We start from the raw sequence: 14,866 nt of genomic DNA, 5'->3' as shown, positions 1-14,866 counted from the left end.
TTTTTTTTTTTAGTGTAGTATGAAGTTTTAATGAAATCTGTATCATACTAGTGAGACAGGGACTGGTTAAATTGCCTTAATCAGACGACCTTGAATATTATTTACACAGAAAATGTATTGTTACAACTCAGAATTCATGTTGCCGTGTAACCATCCACACAGACATTTAAATTCGTGGGATTCTGACCAGATTCATTAAGTTTAGTAAAATCCACATTGATCATTTTCAGGGAATAAGCTTCTCTCTTTTGTGATTAAGCAAAATTTTGATTTTTTTTCCTGCACTCTTAACAGGTTTAAAATATCAAAACATTGATTTAACAAGTCACTTTTTTAATAGAATAAAGCTCATGCTGTTTTATTATGTAAATAAATGTTTTTGTATTTCATCAATCTTGTATGATATCCTGGCTCTTTGAGAATTATTTTGCAAGATACTTAGATAACCTAATGTTGGAAAAATACAAACGTGACTTTTATGAATATAGGCCTAGTACAGATCTGTTGGTTTATGCTACAGTGCAAGACATGAGGCCTGGGAGAGCTTTGCTGCCGATTGCAGGACAGAACCCATGTCTCAGTTTCCCCTCCTGTAAAATGAAGTGGCTGGACTGGATTCTTTCCTCTTCTAAGATGAGTTTCCATGAACCTATGTCTTTTGTTTATATTCAGGAGTATTAGCAATATCAGATTAAATACTAAATACCCTTCCCTTCCCCCGAAGCAAAGTGCAGTATGTGCTACATAAGCTTTTAGTTATCTGATTCTCTTTTCTGATCCTACAGGCAATTTTTGTGTTGCATCTTTCCCGGCAACCTGGAAGGTCATTTTAGCCATAGGTGGCGCTGTTGCACCTTCTAACAGTCTTAATATTCCTTTTGCAAAAGAAGGCTTAACAAAAGTTATTTTGTTTTGATTCCGTTGCTTAGTGCTTCAGAATAGCACAATGTCCATTATGTCTGTCTACCTGGAAAAATTATTCTGCTTATGTCTTAGACTTATTCTGTCATCTCGCTGTGAACATTTCAGACTTGCTGTGCAAACAATGGCAAAATCGGTCTTTTCTTCCAGTGTTAGCAACCAGTGAGCCGGAATTTTATAAAGCAGCTAAGAGCGGCCTCTGGAGCACCTTAAAGCTGAAAAGTGTACTGAGTTCCCTGAGTATTGACCCAGCAGCTGTGTATCATTTGTTGGGAGGTGATTTTGTACATATAAGAAGGGGTGTAGTTTTTTGTCTTGGGTTTGCGTGCACGTGCTGCCACTGAGCCACGTGAGCCTGAGTCAGTTTGCTCTGAGTTTTTCCCTCGTCTGTGAGATGGGGACGCTCGTATCTGCTTTGCAGAATTGTGAGAATTAGAAATTATGTAAAGTGTTTACCACAGTGGGTATGTCAAGAGGGCTCATAAACTTTAGCTGCTTTTTTGTGTGAAGCCATCATTTGAGAGTCTTTGGCAATTACTAACAAACAGGAAAATAAGAAAAGCTGGTTTTATGCTGAGAGATATTTGAGGAGGTTCCTTAGTTCCTATACCCATAATTAAGCATCAGCAGAGTCAGAACTGTTACACAGTCGCCCTGAACCAACGTTAAGCCACAGAATTCTTTGTTACTTCATATATTTTGGGGCTTAAAGGGATCCAATACTTATACACATGTTTTCTCCAGCAGCCAACTGAGAGATGACACATAAGAGTAGGCAGGCGATAAATGTCTTATTTGTTACTGATGAAGCCACGTTCTCCATGAACTTCAGGGCTGTGGGAAAATGCGTGTCATGATACTGTGTCCCAGAATTAGAGACTCACCCTGTCCCATGTAGCTCTGTGACACAGCGAACCTTCCCTTGAGAGGACCTGCCCATTCATGCACAAGGCTGTCCTGCCATGGAGCCGAGCATCCCAAGTGCTTCCCAATGGTGATCAACACTGGAGGGAAAGGAAGGGTTTCAAATGCCCTGCTTGTCTTCCCGGACTCACACCTCACTCTGTTAGTGTGACGAGGGCTATCTGTTGGCCAGGGGCCAGGGGTGTGAATGGAGAAGCACTCTCCATGGCCCGGAGGAGTGGTTAGGAGGCATTCCCTCCCTCGGTTTAAACAGGTGGTGGGATGGAAGAGAAGGGTCCTCCCCAAGAGTTTATAAAAGGAGAAATAAGGATTTTCTTTGGGACTTAGACTAGCCAGGAAACACATAAGATGATTAGAAGGGAGACTTGTAAATCACTTTGATATTAAGTTGACATTTGTTGAACACCCAAAATGTGCTACATTCTTTTCTGAGAGTTTTACAGAAATGAATCCTTCAATCTTCTCAACAAGCGAGTAAGGAAGGTTTGATTGTTATCCCAGTTTTACAGTGTGGAAATTGAGGCACACAGAGGGTAAGTTGGCCAAAATCACAGAAATAGTAAGTGGCAGAGCTGGTATTTAAACCCTGGCTTACTGGTTTGAGGCTCCCAGAGATGGGCTTTGGGTGTTTAGAGTTATCTGCATCCCTGAATCTTTGTACCTCTGTGCATATGTTAGCCCAGAAAGGACAGGGAAAGGAGAGTTACACAGATGCTCATAGTCATGTCTTGGCCACTGTCCACAGAGAGTGCATCGTGATTGGCGTTATTTGTTTTCCAGGCAGTAGATCAGTTCTTATAACAGAAATTTAGTCCATTGAGTTAATCTAGAAACCCTTCCTGCTCTGTTTCTGTCCATGCTTGCCATGTGACTGCCTCCCCGTGATTAGGCCATTGAGAAAATGTACTCATGGTTGAACTCTGATATTTCAGTCTGGTTCATAGTTTCACGTCTTCTGTTACATTAATAAGTTAAGTTTCTGGTTTTCTTTCATCAGTGTGTCATGAGTTTGGTTAATGTGAAACAAGTCCATGGGAGCCCAGGGGTGATGACGGTATAATTTCTGAGCACGTTGTGGCACTTCTACCCTTGCAGACCTGGCTTGAGTATGTCCGCCTTCCTCACTGATTTCCCCCAACAGCAGGGTCCTCTCCCACCCCCGCATGTGAGGCTGGGAGCTCTCTGAGTAGGCCAGTCAGAGGCCAAGTCCACCAATCAGAAAATGATGAAGTACCTGGAAGTGGTTTTAATAGAAGAAAAGGGTTTCCAGGTAGTCCAATGGGCTGTTCGAGTCCGTTTGGTGAAAAGCTGTCCAGTGTCTGTGGTTGAGGTGCTTCTTTGCTGTTGAAAAGCCTGGATTAGATGAAGGGATTTTAAAAAGCAGAAAGGAGTGATTTCAGGTGGTACGTCCACACCGGTGAGAAGTGATGGATGACCACCTGTGTGAGGCATAGACAGGGTCTTACAAACTTCTTAAAATAACTTTAAAAGCTCTTCCATATGAGTGCATTTCATATGGGGTCCAGTTCATCACTGGTCACCCTGAGAGGGCAAATAATTGATGATGGCAGAAAGGACACGGAGGCATCAAAAAGGTCTCAGTCATTTTCCCTTTTTAAAGGATGTGGCAAAGTGTAATATATTTGAGCTGGTTTTTCACTGAACAATTTTTAGTGTTTTCTGCGACTCCCCAATGCCCCAAGGTTCCATGCAGCTGGGTGTCCCCTCAGAGCAGGTCTGTCAGAGCTTGCCCTGGGTAGACGCGGTGTCACGGGGAGCAGGACGGTCAGGGTCCGCAGCTCCTCCGAGCTCCGTCTCCTCATCCGCAGTGCCGGGATTCTCATCCATGTCTACTTAGTAGTGTTGCTGAGAATCACACGTGATGGTTATCAGGTGTGATTTGTGATTGTCTCTGTGATTGGCATATAGTCAATATTTGAAAGAAACACTTTTTTTTTTACTATAATTGTAGCACATAGATTGCAGTGCTTTTTAGTCTGCTTTTTTTTTATATAACTTTATTCTTATTTTTAAATATGCACTTATTTTTATTTATTTTTTTGGAGGTACTGGGGACTGAATCCAGGACATTGTTCATGCTAAGCAGGTGCTCTACAACTGAGTAATACACACCCTCCTTGTCTGCACTTGAAAATAAATATTTCAATACACAAAATAGCTCTTAAACACCATCATGAGACCTAGTCACTGTATAGAGAGTTGAACACGTATGCTTTTTCAATAAGAATAAATGTTGTTGAGACATACATTTCTGAATCTGTTAATGTGCTTAAAAACGATCATAGGTAGTGATAAACACGAATCTTTGATCCAGTACTTCTTAGGGTCTGTTTTGCCATCAAGTGAAATTACATTCTACAGAGAAAGCTAATTGGATCTCTTTGATATTTGGATGGTTTAGCAGATGATCAAGGCTTTCAAAAGCTGACAGATTTGTATTTTAAACTAACTACAAAGTTATCTTCTAGAAGTTGGAATTCCTAAACTTGTGAAGTGCCCAGTAATCCAGGGGGTATGTGTCTGTGTCTGTGTGAACGTTTGTGTGTGTGACTTCAGGAATCTAGAAATAAGTTTCATATGGACTTCTGATACCTTTCTCCTACAGTTCAAGGTATAGGCACATATTTACACAAATAAATTGATATTCTTTTGTCATTTGGCATATTGGTGGGAATAAGAGTTTCTCATACTTGTTTCAGAAGGGTTGGGGAGCATGAGCTCAGAAAACGGGAGGAGAAAGAGGCAGGGAGACACTTCACACTTTGTGCAGGATATGAGAAACAGTAGCTTTTTTTTCTCTTTTCTTCTAAAGCAAACTGGCACTGAATTGTAACCTACTATTACCCAGAATTGCTTTTCTGATCAGATACAAGTGCCTCAGATTTTTCAAGGCAACATGAATGATGAAATGTGTTTTAGCAGTTATCATTAAAAGTAGTTTTATTTTTCAAGTAGAAGGCTATAGCCTGTTCTTCCAGCGGTACATGAAGTCCTCATTGATCTATGTACATGATCTATGTGCTTAGTTTCTTTGTTTTTTTTTTTTTTAAGTGCTTGTTTCATTGTGGTGTGAATGAATGTTTAAAATTTCTGGATTTTGATCTTTAGAACATGCTGATTTATCAAAGCTGTTAAAAACCTGATTGTTCTTTGGTCCTTGTTTGTTGGGGCACCCTATTGATTTCTGTTGTCTGTTAAAGCGGGAAATGCTTCCTCTAGCCTGTAGATCATTAAGTGAATGGTTTGCAGTGTGCCTTTAAAATTATTTGAATGCATTGAGCATGTTTGTCCAGTGAATTCTGAATTAACTCATTCTATTGACTTTGCTTTGGTTCTGTGGCTTTTGCTCCTCTCCACAAGAATTTGAATTCTCTGTTGCATTTTGTATAGGTGTTCTTAACAGGGGAAGAAATTTTGCATTTTTTACAGAGGTGGCTTTTCCTATCCCCTCTGAATGCCTTCTATAATTGATACAATAGTAATCTGTTATTGCAGTGCATAATTCTTTCATAAACTATTTTTTGGCATAATCAGAAACAATGACAAAGTATGATAATAAAAAATATGAAAACCTTCCTTCCTTTGAAGAATAGAAATCAGGTGGTCAGGCTCACGCATGCTTTGTGCCTGACACACTTACTCTCATGTCATTGTGTATCATGATTCGGAGATGGAGTTGCTCCAGGTTTATAGATTTTTGTTTTAACATTTGTGTTGAATTCTTTCTCCAGGCTGATGTTTCCTGTTGCTTTTGTGGAAAGAGTAGAAGGGAAACCAATCCTTTGTTTTGTTTTCAGGAGGCCTGAGTTGATGAGAAAAGGGTTGAGGGTGGGCTGAGGAAAAGAGTGACACTCCCTCTCCTCCCGGCTGAAATTGATAAACAAAGAAATCAATTAAGTGTATCGGTATTTGACCAATAGAAGTTAGAGAGCCCAAAATGGCTAGATATGCCCAATGGAAATTACTGAATTCACCTGCAGAATTATGTGCTTTACCAAGTAGAAGCAACTTAGAGCAATCAGAAAAATCAGTAATATGATGAGATATAAAAGGAATATTATATCTTTTATTTCTGAAACTTTTCTATGTTAAGTTGTGTAGAGCTAAAATTAAGTTTCAAGCACCAGGAGTTAAGAGTGTGGGTAGTTCTGTAGGATCGTTATTCACGGATGTGCCTAGACCCTGCTAGAGTGGCTGAAGATGGCAGGAAAAGACCCAGAGGCAGGATTTGTCATCCTAGGGTGTCCTCCATAATGGTTCCATGTGGGACCCCATGATTGGTTTAACAAATTGTAACACACTCCAGCCTCCTGTGAACTTTAAGAAGAAAAATATATGCTTAAAAACTGCTTTGCAAGCAAGTGCCTGTACATCCTCACTCCAGTCTCCTTGCCTTAAAAAGCAGAGACAACGCTTTGCTTGCATAGTTGAGCTTTTAGATAGCACTCTGCTGGTTGCAAAGCAAGGACCGAGGCCCTCAGCTATAAACGCTGAGCTTGTGTGCTGTTAGATAGTCTATGATCCACAGAACAAGGACCTGGCTGGTCTGGTGGTCTGCTTTGTAATTCACATGTCTAAAAATGTATCTTGCTCCCCTCACCCCATGACTTCCCTAAAGATACACTAATCCTTTGTACTCATTGTGTATTCTACAATCTCTGCTTCATACTGTCTTTCCCGAAGTTCCTATTACTATCACACAACTGTTAATGAATTTTTCCTTTGATTATACACAATAAATAAGGGTGCAATTGAGAGGCTCGTGGAGTTGGCTCCCTACTCCCTCTCGATTTATTGACTTTTTCCACAGAGACTTGAATAATCATTCCATGTCGGTAAGAATTCTGCCAGCCAACCCACAGTTCCAGGTGAGAAGGATGCATGTTTATCTCTCCTACCCGATGGAGAGAGAGGAGAGAATTGAGATATGCTCCCCCATGGTCCCTTCCTGTCCCACGGCCACTGCAGTTCACCTGCAGCCTTCTGGCCTCTGCTCAGAGGGCCTCTGTCCCAGGACTGACTGCAGCTTTTTCTTCCCTTGTCAACATTTCCTGTGCCTTTCAGAAGTTGGTCTCTTCTCTGCAATTCAACCCTGGTAGATGTGATGGTGGTCAGCGTGCTGGTGGGCAGTCCTTTGGGGACTCCCAGGAGACATGCTGATTCTCCTGAGTCTCTCAATCGGGGTTACAGAACAGTCGAGCACCGAAGGAAGCCCATTCACGTGAGGTCAACAGAGCATTTTATCACTTTCATTTTATTTTTAAATTTTCAGTGGAGAAATTATTTGTAGCAAACTGTTCCAGATATTCGGCCGCCTGCTTTCCTCACCACCATTTCCTTGTTGGCTCTGGTGCTTGTTTTAAGAACCAGGTTTCTTCTCTGGTCATTTGTAGCAGCTGGGCTTGCCGAAACCTTGATCTGCATTTGAAGCAGAATGCTTCTTCCTGATGTGAAACAGATTTTCTTATTTCTGAATATTTCGTGTACACTCAGCAACTGTTTCAAGTGAAATGCTCTTGTCCAATTTCGGTTAACTCACATTTGCTTATCTCCTACTTTCATGCTGAGGGCAGTTTCTTCTTCCTCTAATAAAATTTAGCAATTTGCATTTACTAGGGAAGGTACTGGCCCGAGGTGCTTTTTTTCTTACCAGTTTTAATACAATTCAACCATTTAAATATACAGTCGTTTTTACTCTATGCCCAGAATTGTGCATCCCATTTAATCTTAGAATATTTTCATTCCCCCAACAGGAAGCCCCGTATGCATAAGCAGTCATTCCCATCTTCCCCATCCTCCCCCAGCCCCAAGGAGCCACTCTTCTCTCTCTGTGGATTTGCCTGTGCTGGACATTTCATTTAAATCGAGTCACTTCATGTAAGTGGAACCGTCTATTGTGACTGACTTATTTCACACTGAGTAACGTTATCAAAGTTTGTCCACGTTGTGGCCTGGGTCAGTACTCTATGCTTTGCTATTGCTGAATAATATTCCACTGTATGGCTGGGCCCCACTGTTTACCCATTCATCAGGTGATAGGCAATTGGGTTGTTTCTGCTTTTTGGCTGTGATGAGTAATGTCGCCATGAATATTCCTGTAGGAGTTTTTATGTGGATATTTGTTTTCAGTTCTCTTACGTCTGTGCCCAGACAGCAGAGTTGCTGGGTCATTCAGAAACCAAATGTTCAACTCTCTGAGGACCTGCCAGGCTGTTTTCCAAAGTGGCCACGCTGTGTTACGTCCTCACCAGAAAGGGCTGTGCGCTCCGCTTCCTCTGTGTCATTATTAGTGCTTGTTACACTTTTTTTTTATTATAAGCTATTGTTGTGAGTGTGAAGCGGTTTCTCCTAGTGATTTTGACTTGATTTCCCTTACAGCTAAAGATATTGAACATCGTTTCTTTGTGCTTATTGGCCATTTGTATATTTTCCTTGAAAAATACCATTTCAGATCCTTTATTCACCTTTTAATTGAGTTGCCTTTTTATTGTTGAGTTGTAGGAGGTACTTTTTTTTTTATAGATACAAATTCCTTATCAGATAAATGATTTGAAAAAAATTTCTCCTGTGTGTTGTTTTTTCACTTTCTGGATGGTGCCCTTTGAAGCAAAGTTTTAAATTTTGATGAACTCCAATTTATCTCTGTTTTCTTTGTTCCTTGTGCTTTTGGGGTATTATTTAAAATCTGAGGTATTTTATTTAAAATTTTATATATAAAATAACTTAATTCGTAGGACCGTTCTAGGAGATGGGTGCGGTTGTTGTCCCCAGTGTATGGATAGAAGACTGAGATGCAGAAAATTTCTCTGAAATATCAGTTTCACAACTACCCAGTGCTGTGGGAGTTCAGGCACTCATGTTCGTCCCAAACATCTGTGATCCTCACCACTATGCTCCACTACTGCCTGGAATCGTTAATGAAAACGTCTTTCCTTTTTTGATTCCTTGTTAGTTTGTTTTCTCATTGGGGACCTCATCTCCTCATTTTCCTTTCGGATATCAGTGTAGATTTATTTTAGGTTTCATGTAGTCAGAAGTATTTCTATCAGTTAACTTCTTTATTACTCACTCTCCAGTGATGATTGTTGCTAGTTGACCTAATCAAGTCATGCTTAAGTCTTTCCTTCTCATGACACTAAAAACAGTCATGACTTACAGAATGCTAAAAGCAGAAAGTACTTGATTGATTTTATTTTGCTACCCAATCAAACCAATCAAATAAAAACCCGCTGTTGACACAGATTATAAGCCCTCCAGGATAGGGTCACTGTCTTCCTTGTGTTTCATTTATTTGGTCACAGTGTCTGGATAGTGCCTTGCTGTTCAGCAGTTTTGTTAGGAAACGGTGCTCGTGAATCATTGTAAGGACAGAATTTTGACAACAGACTGTGTTGTTCATTTCACAAGGGAAAAGTTAATATAGAAATACTGCTCAGATCTATTTTAATATTAAGCTTGGAATTTTGAGAACAATTCAAGAAACCATACAAAGATTTTTCACTAATTTTAGATCTATCTTAAACACATTATGGTTGCATAGCAGAGTAACTTATCAAGTAGATTTGACAAGAGGAGTGTATTATTGATTTTTTGTTTTATTTGAAATATTCTATCTGTGATAAAGTAATCAGTGCCTATAAATGAACAAATATGTTTGTATTTCTATGCAACATGGGAGCAGACTTCATATGTTTCTATATAATATATATGACTGTGTGTTTTAATCTGTCTGTCAGTGTTTTTATAGTTTTTCAGCAATGTTGTAACATTAGAATTCTAAGAAATTCACTCCCGATACTACTGCAGTTTGTACTGTGTATCCTGTCTTATGTATGGGATTCCACTGTCCCCTAAGTGAGGAATTTCCTCTCCTATTGAGTTAGAAGCAGATTTAAAGGAACTGTGATTTCTAGGCGTTTGCTCTCCATGTGTTTGCACTTGGGTGTCAATCACAATTTTCCCTTTCTTGAGTTTTCATTGTTCAATTAGAATTTTTGAAAATAACTATTAATATGTTTCACTAGTCTCCCTAGTAACTTGATATTTTTGTGCTTTTCAGTTTTCAAATTATGAAAATTGTAAATGCACACTTGTTTTTAAGTAGTCCTTTTTCACTAGATATTTGTTTACCTCTTTATAGATAAAATAATTTTTTTCCCAATGAATGAATCACTGTGCATATTTTACAAGATACCTTTCTTTTTATTTTTCTTATTCTAACAGGTATATTCATTGTAGAGAATTTTGAAAATAAGGATAAACCCAGTAATAACTTAAAAATGGCCTCTAATCTCACCTGGAGATACAGTTGTAAGGTTTGAAATTGAGAATTACAAGTCCTCTCATTTTTTTCTTTTTTTCAAGTACGTTTTGGTTACTGAGTCCCTCGAATTCCCATATGAATTGTAGCAGCAGCTAGTCAGTTACTGCAGAGGAGCCGGCTGGGATTGTGATCGAGACCACGTTGAGTATACAGATCGCTCTGGGGAGCACTGCCATCCCAAGAGCGCTGTCATCTGATCCAGGAATGTGCGTGGTGTGTCTGTCCAGGTATTTAGGTCTTCTTTAATTTTTTTCAACAATGCGTAGAGTTTACATAGTATTATTTTACCTTATATTTTTGCCTTTATACTGAGTACAATTGTGCAAGGTACCAGGATCAGAATTGTATTATAGCCCCGCCACTTGCTGCCACCATGTACGCTGCACTCTTGCTTTGCCCTGTGTAAAATCTTGCACAAAATAGGACCTAAGTAACTCTCTCTTGAATGAATGATTATATGATAGCTGGATGATGCTGGAGAGTGCTTGTGATGATGTCTTTTTCCCAGACTTTCCCCTCTTCTTAACTATGCCTTTTCTCTTCCTTTCCTCCAGCCTCGGTTTCAGCCTGCCTGTGGCATTGATTTTCCCTGAGTGTGGACTCTTCCTTTAACTAGTTCACGATAATGTTTCATGCGGGCTATGAAAACTTGCTAGATGTCAAGAAATAGCAAATTCACTGCATGCTAGTATTTTTAGTCTGTGGTATTATATTATCCATTGAAATTAAATCAGGCTGACACCCTGAGCTCTTTTCTCCTTCCTACGGGTGATACTTCTCTGGTTGCTGTCTGTGCCCTTCCCCCAGACATGGTTTTGGAGTTGAGTAAGTCACCATCAGTGGAGCTCTCTCTTTAAAGATGAAGAGAACATTTGTTCCTTCTCCCTGGTTGGGGACTGGATGAGATGAGGTAACAGATAAAGAATGGAGCCCCATCTCATTCTGACCCCCGCTCTTTCCGTTCCTTTCTCCAGGGGAAAAGAGTACAATTCAAAAATATAAAGATTGTGAGCTAATGAGATAGACAAGACAACCGAACATTTGTTAAATATCCTTTCATGCCGGAAACAAATGTATTATACACACAAAAAGCACACAAATCACGGTAGTACTGCGGTTACAAACGTGGGTCCGAGTTCAAGTCCTGCTCTGGAGTGACCAGTCCTGTGAGATGGAGAACTGGTAGGTCGGCTTAGCCTCTCCCGGACTTGTTTTCTGTCCTGCAGAGATGGGGCTCGCTAGGCGTCCCTCTCCCGTAGAGGTGCTGTGGGGTGTAAATGGCGCGCGTGGGCAGCCCGAGCACAGCTGCTCATTCCTTGTAAGGGCAGGATAGCATCGCTTTTGCGATGACAGCTTTATGACCGTCCCGTGTAGACTCTTAGTGCTCCGAAGGGATGCCTTGTGGTTTGGAGATGGGATTCTCACTTCTGTAAATACCCAAGGATTGTGTTATTGGGCCGTGCTGATTTGAATCTATTCTTTAGAAAGTACATATTGTAGATATATTTTTCAAGCATGCATGCTTTTTTCTTTTATTATTTATAGTTCTACCCTCTCATCTCTTGGTGTGACTTTTCATGGAATCCAGGAAACAGTCCTAAGCCACCTGCCTCTTCACACTTCTCCGTGGTGGTTTTCTTCCCTGACTAGAAGAGGGTTCTGCATAGGAAATTTTCTTTGTTCCCCTTTTCTTGGAGTCACTCTGTCTCCCCAACTCTCACCTGTCCATCTGTCCATTTCTCTACCCACTGATTCTTCTGACTTGTTCCAAAAAGCATTTCAGGCAGCTTACAGAAGAACAGATACCAAATAAACAGGTGAGAAAATGGGGCCAAGTTCAGACAGTGAGGCTAGGAGGCGAGCCTGTGTGAGAGTTGCAGGCGTGAGACACACGCCTCAGGCCTGTGACTTATAAGATCGACAGCAACAGTGTGCCTGAGGCTCCCAGCAGACACAGGGAAACAGGGTTTGTGGGAGATGCTCACTGGCTGTGAAATAAATAAGTGGCTTAGGAGATGCCCAGCCTTTCCAGCTACTAAGGCTTAGGAGAATATTTTGAGTTTCTTCCAAAATCAGAGTATTGCATCTTTTCTTTTTTCAGAGTTCTATGTATAGTTGGTTACATTCTATACCTGGAAATTTCTCCAAAACTGCTTCCCACGTGAGTCCCATGGCTCGGGAATGGGGTGGTTCTGCTCATTGACGGGTGTAGGCCAGAAACAGAAAATGACAGCCTCAAAGGAGCCTGGGATTTGTCAGTTATGTTTTGTCAGTGCTGTAGATTTCAGAAAACGCTTTCACCGTTTCTCTCCATCTGAGGTGGCAGCGTGCTCTCTTAGCAGCATAAGGAGCTCAGGGCCACGGGATGGTGGGGGCTGACTGCACTGCTATCAAGACAGATGTGCCAGTCACTGCAGGCGTGGTGATTTTACATAGTGCATTTCATGTTCTTTAATAGGTTTCAACAGGTAGTTAATTAACTGAGTTAATTAACATTTAAGAAATATGATGCTTTGTTGAAAAGACAGTTATAGGCAGAATATAAGTTGTGAACCCTTTAAAAACGGTTTCATTACTGAAATTTTAATAGGGAAGATTTAGTTTATCTTATTTACACCTCTCTTCAAAAGTAACAAAGAAACAAGACAGAAAAAGCAGAGGATGATTTCTGTTCTTCCTCTCGGCTTGCAGGTGCCCTCACCTCCAGTGGCATCCATCCAGACACCAGCACTGACACTGGCCGTGCTCACAACTGCCTTAGCCCTGAAGACACAACTGACAAATAGAAGGGGGCTACGCCCTAAGACAGCAGGTGCTCTTACTTTGTGGGTCCTTATGTAACTGCGCGGTGTTATTCAGGATCGCCCGTTCTACACTTTGTGACGCTGCTGCCGTGTCTCCTAGTTATTTCTGTAAGTACTAGTGTAATTTTTTCAATGTGTGGTACTAGACATCTAAAAATGCTTTTTTCAGATGAAAAATAATGTGTATTTAATATAATAAGTCTGAAAAAAGGGACAAAAGTGTCTATCCTGGTCCCACTACTCAGAGATAATAATTAACACTTTTACATCTATTTTCTGTTCTTTTCATCAGTGTGTATTACATCTGTCATAAAAACCAGCGAGCACTCTGTGCCTGTTTACTGTGTGGAGACATCCATTTTCCATTCGGCTTATTACACGTTTTTCTACAGTATTCTCTCTCCCCTGGCATGATTTTTAATGACCAGTATAGCATTCTGTCTTGTGGAGGCATCGTCCATTTTACTTCGGACTTAAATAAACTTTTAAATTCCAAGTATATTTAACTGAAATACTGAAAAGAGAACTGTGGTGGTACCGAAAGGCCCCTACATCCCTTCCCCTTTTTTTCCTGAGAGTAAAAACTGCTGACAATGTGGTGTATATATTTCATGACCTTTATGCCTGTCATATATATATACACATACATACATACATGTATATGAGAAATCTATGTATATGTGTGTTTATATATGCTGTATTGAAAAATAAGGCCACACTATATGTTTTGTGCAGCTCGGTTTATTCACTGAGGTGTATATCATAGACGTCCTCCCACTCCAGACTCACCCGGTCCTTTCAGATAGAGTAGAGGGGTCTCCTGATGTGCAGTAGATTTGGTCTCTTGTGTAAGGACACCTTTGGTGGGAGAGTACTGTGGACAAGGCCTTGGACCACGCCAAAACGCCTGCCCCTTAGTGCCCACAGCTCGCCTTGATTTACCGCATCATTGTCTTGATGGTGGATACTTAAGTTTTCTCCATTTTCCACTGTCAGAAAGGGTGTTTGACTGGCGTCCTTCTTGTACAAACATTCCTGTGATCTTGTATGAGTATTCCTTTAGTTAAGGTTTCTGGAAATTTAGTCCCTGGATGTGACAATTACATACATCACAGGCTCCTTTCAAGTGACTCTAGAAATTCCTTCTCCTGCGGGGAATGAAAAGATGTAGAATAACTTATGTAACCAATTCTCTATCGCTGGATATGATTTCACTTCAGCTTTTCTTCATACCATTGTAAAAAGTGCTGTGTAAATGCTCTGATGAGTAAATCTTTTTGAACTGATTTTTTTCTAAACGAAACGATTCCTAGAAGGGGAGTTGAATCTGTGTGTACACACGTTTATCAGAGTTTACATATCCATTGACATGTCGTCCTCCAAACACGTTGCTCACAGTTTGTTCTCTCACAGATGGACACTAGCTAGAACAACTTTTAAAAATATTTGCCAATATGATGAGCAAAAGTGCTTTTTCATTGTTTTAGTTTGCATTTGATGACCAATGAGGTATTCAGCATTTTTCACTTATTAGCCATCTGACTTTTAAAACGTGAATGATCCCTTTTGTCCTTCGCACACAGTTAAGTGAGGGAGCTTCTTGTTGCTTTGTGACAGCTCTTTGTATGTTATGAACATTAACCCCTTGACTTCATCAATATGTATCACGCAGTTTTTACTTGTCATTTCTTGCCTTTCATTTTATTCAGTAGGTTTACTTTTGTTGTGGCCCAAAATATACTTAAGATAGTAAATGTCTTCTTTTTGGGTTTTATTTTTGGTATTATTTTAGAAATACTTTCTTATAATGGTACAAATCTCTTCTGTAGGTTTTTTAATCTCTAAGATGGAGATGATAATAGTACTTGTTATA

General features: G+C 40.2%; 1 long non-coding RNA gene across 1 annotated transcript in view; it reads left to right on the top strand.

The window, feature by feature from the left end:
• The window catches only part of LOC135319018 (uncharacterized), a 32,488-nt gene that overhangs the window by 12,536 nt on the left and 5,086 nt on the right, over nucleotides 1–14,866 (top strand). Inside the window, exons 2-5 of the long non-coding RNA XR_010377581.1 lie at nucleotides 10,231–10,416; nucleotides 11,164–11,371; nucleotides 12,291–12,350; nucleotides 12,881–13,101. This is a non-coding gene — a long non-coding RNA (uncharacterized LOC135319018). The remainder of the gene's footprint in view (nucleotides 1–10,230; nucleotides 10,417–11,163; nucleotides 11,372–12,290; nucleotides 12,351–12,880; nucleotides 13,102–14,866) is intronic.

The sequence above is a fragment of the Camelus dromedarius genome, chromosome 23, assembly GCF_036321535.1.
Source record: "Camelus dromedarius isolate mCamDro1 chromosome 23, mCamDro1.pat, whole genome shotgun sequence".
NCBI lineage: Eukaryota > Metazoa > Chordata > Mammalia > Artiodactyla > Camelidae > Camelus > Camelus dromedarius.
Note: the sequence above shows the minus strand (reverse complement) of the source record. Positions and strands in the feature narration are given on the sequence as shown.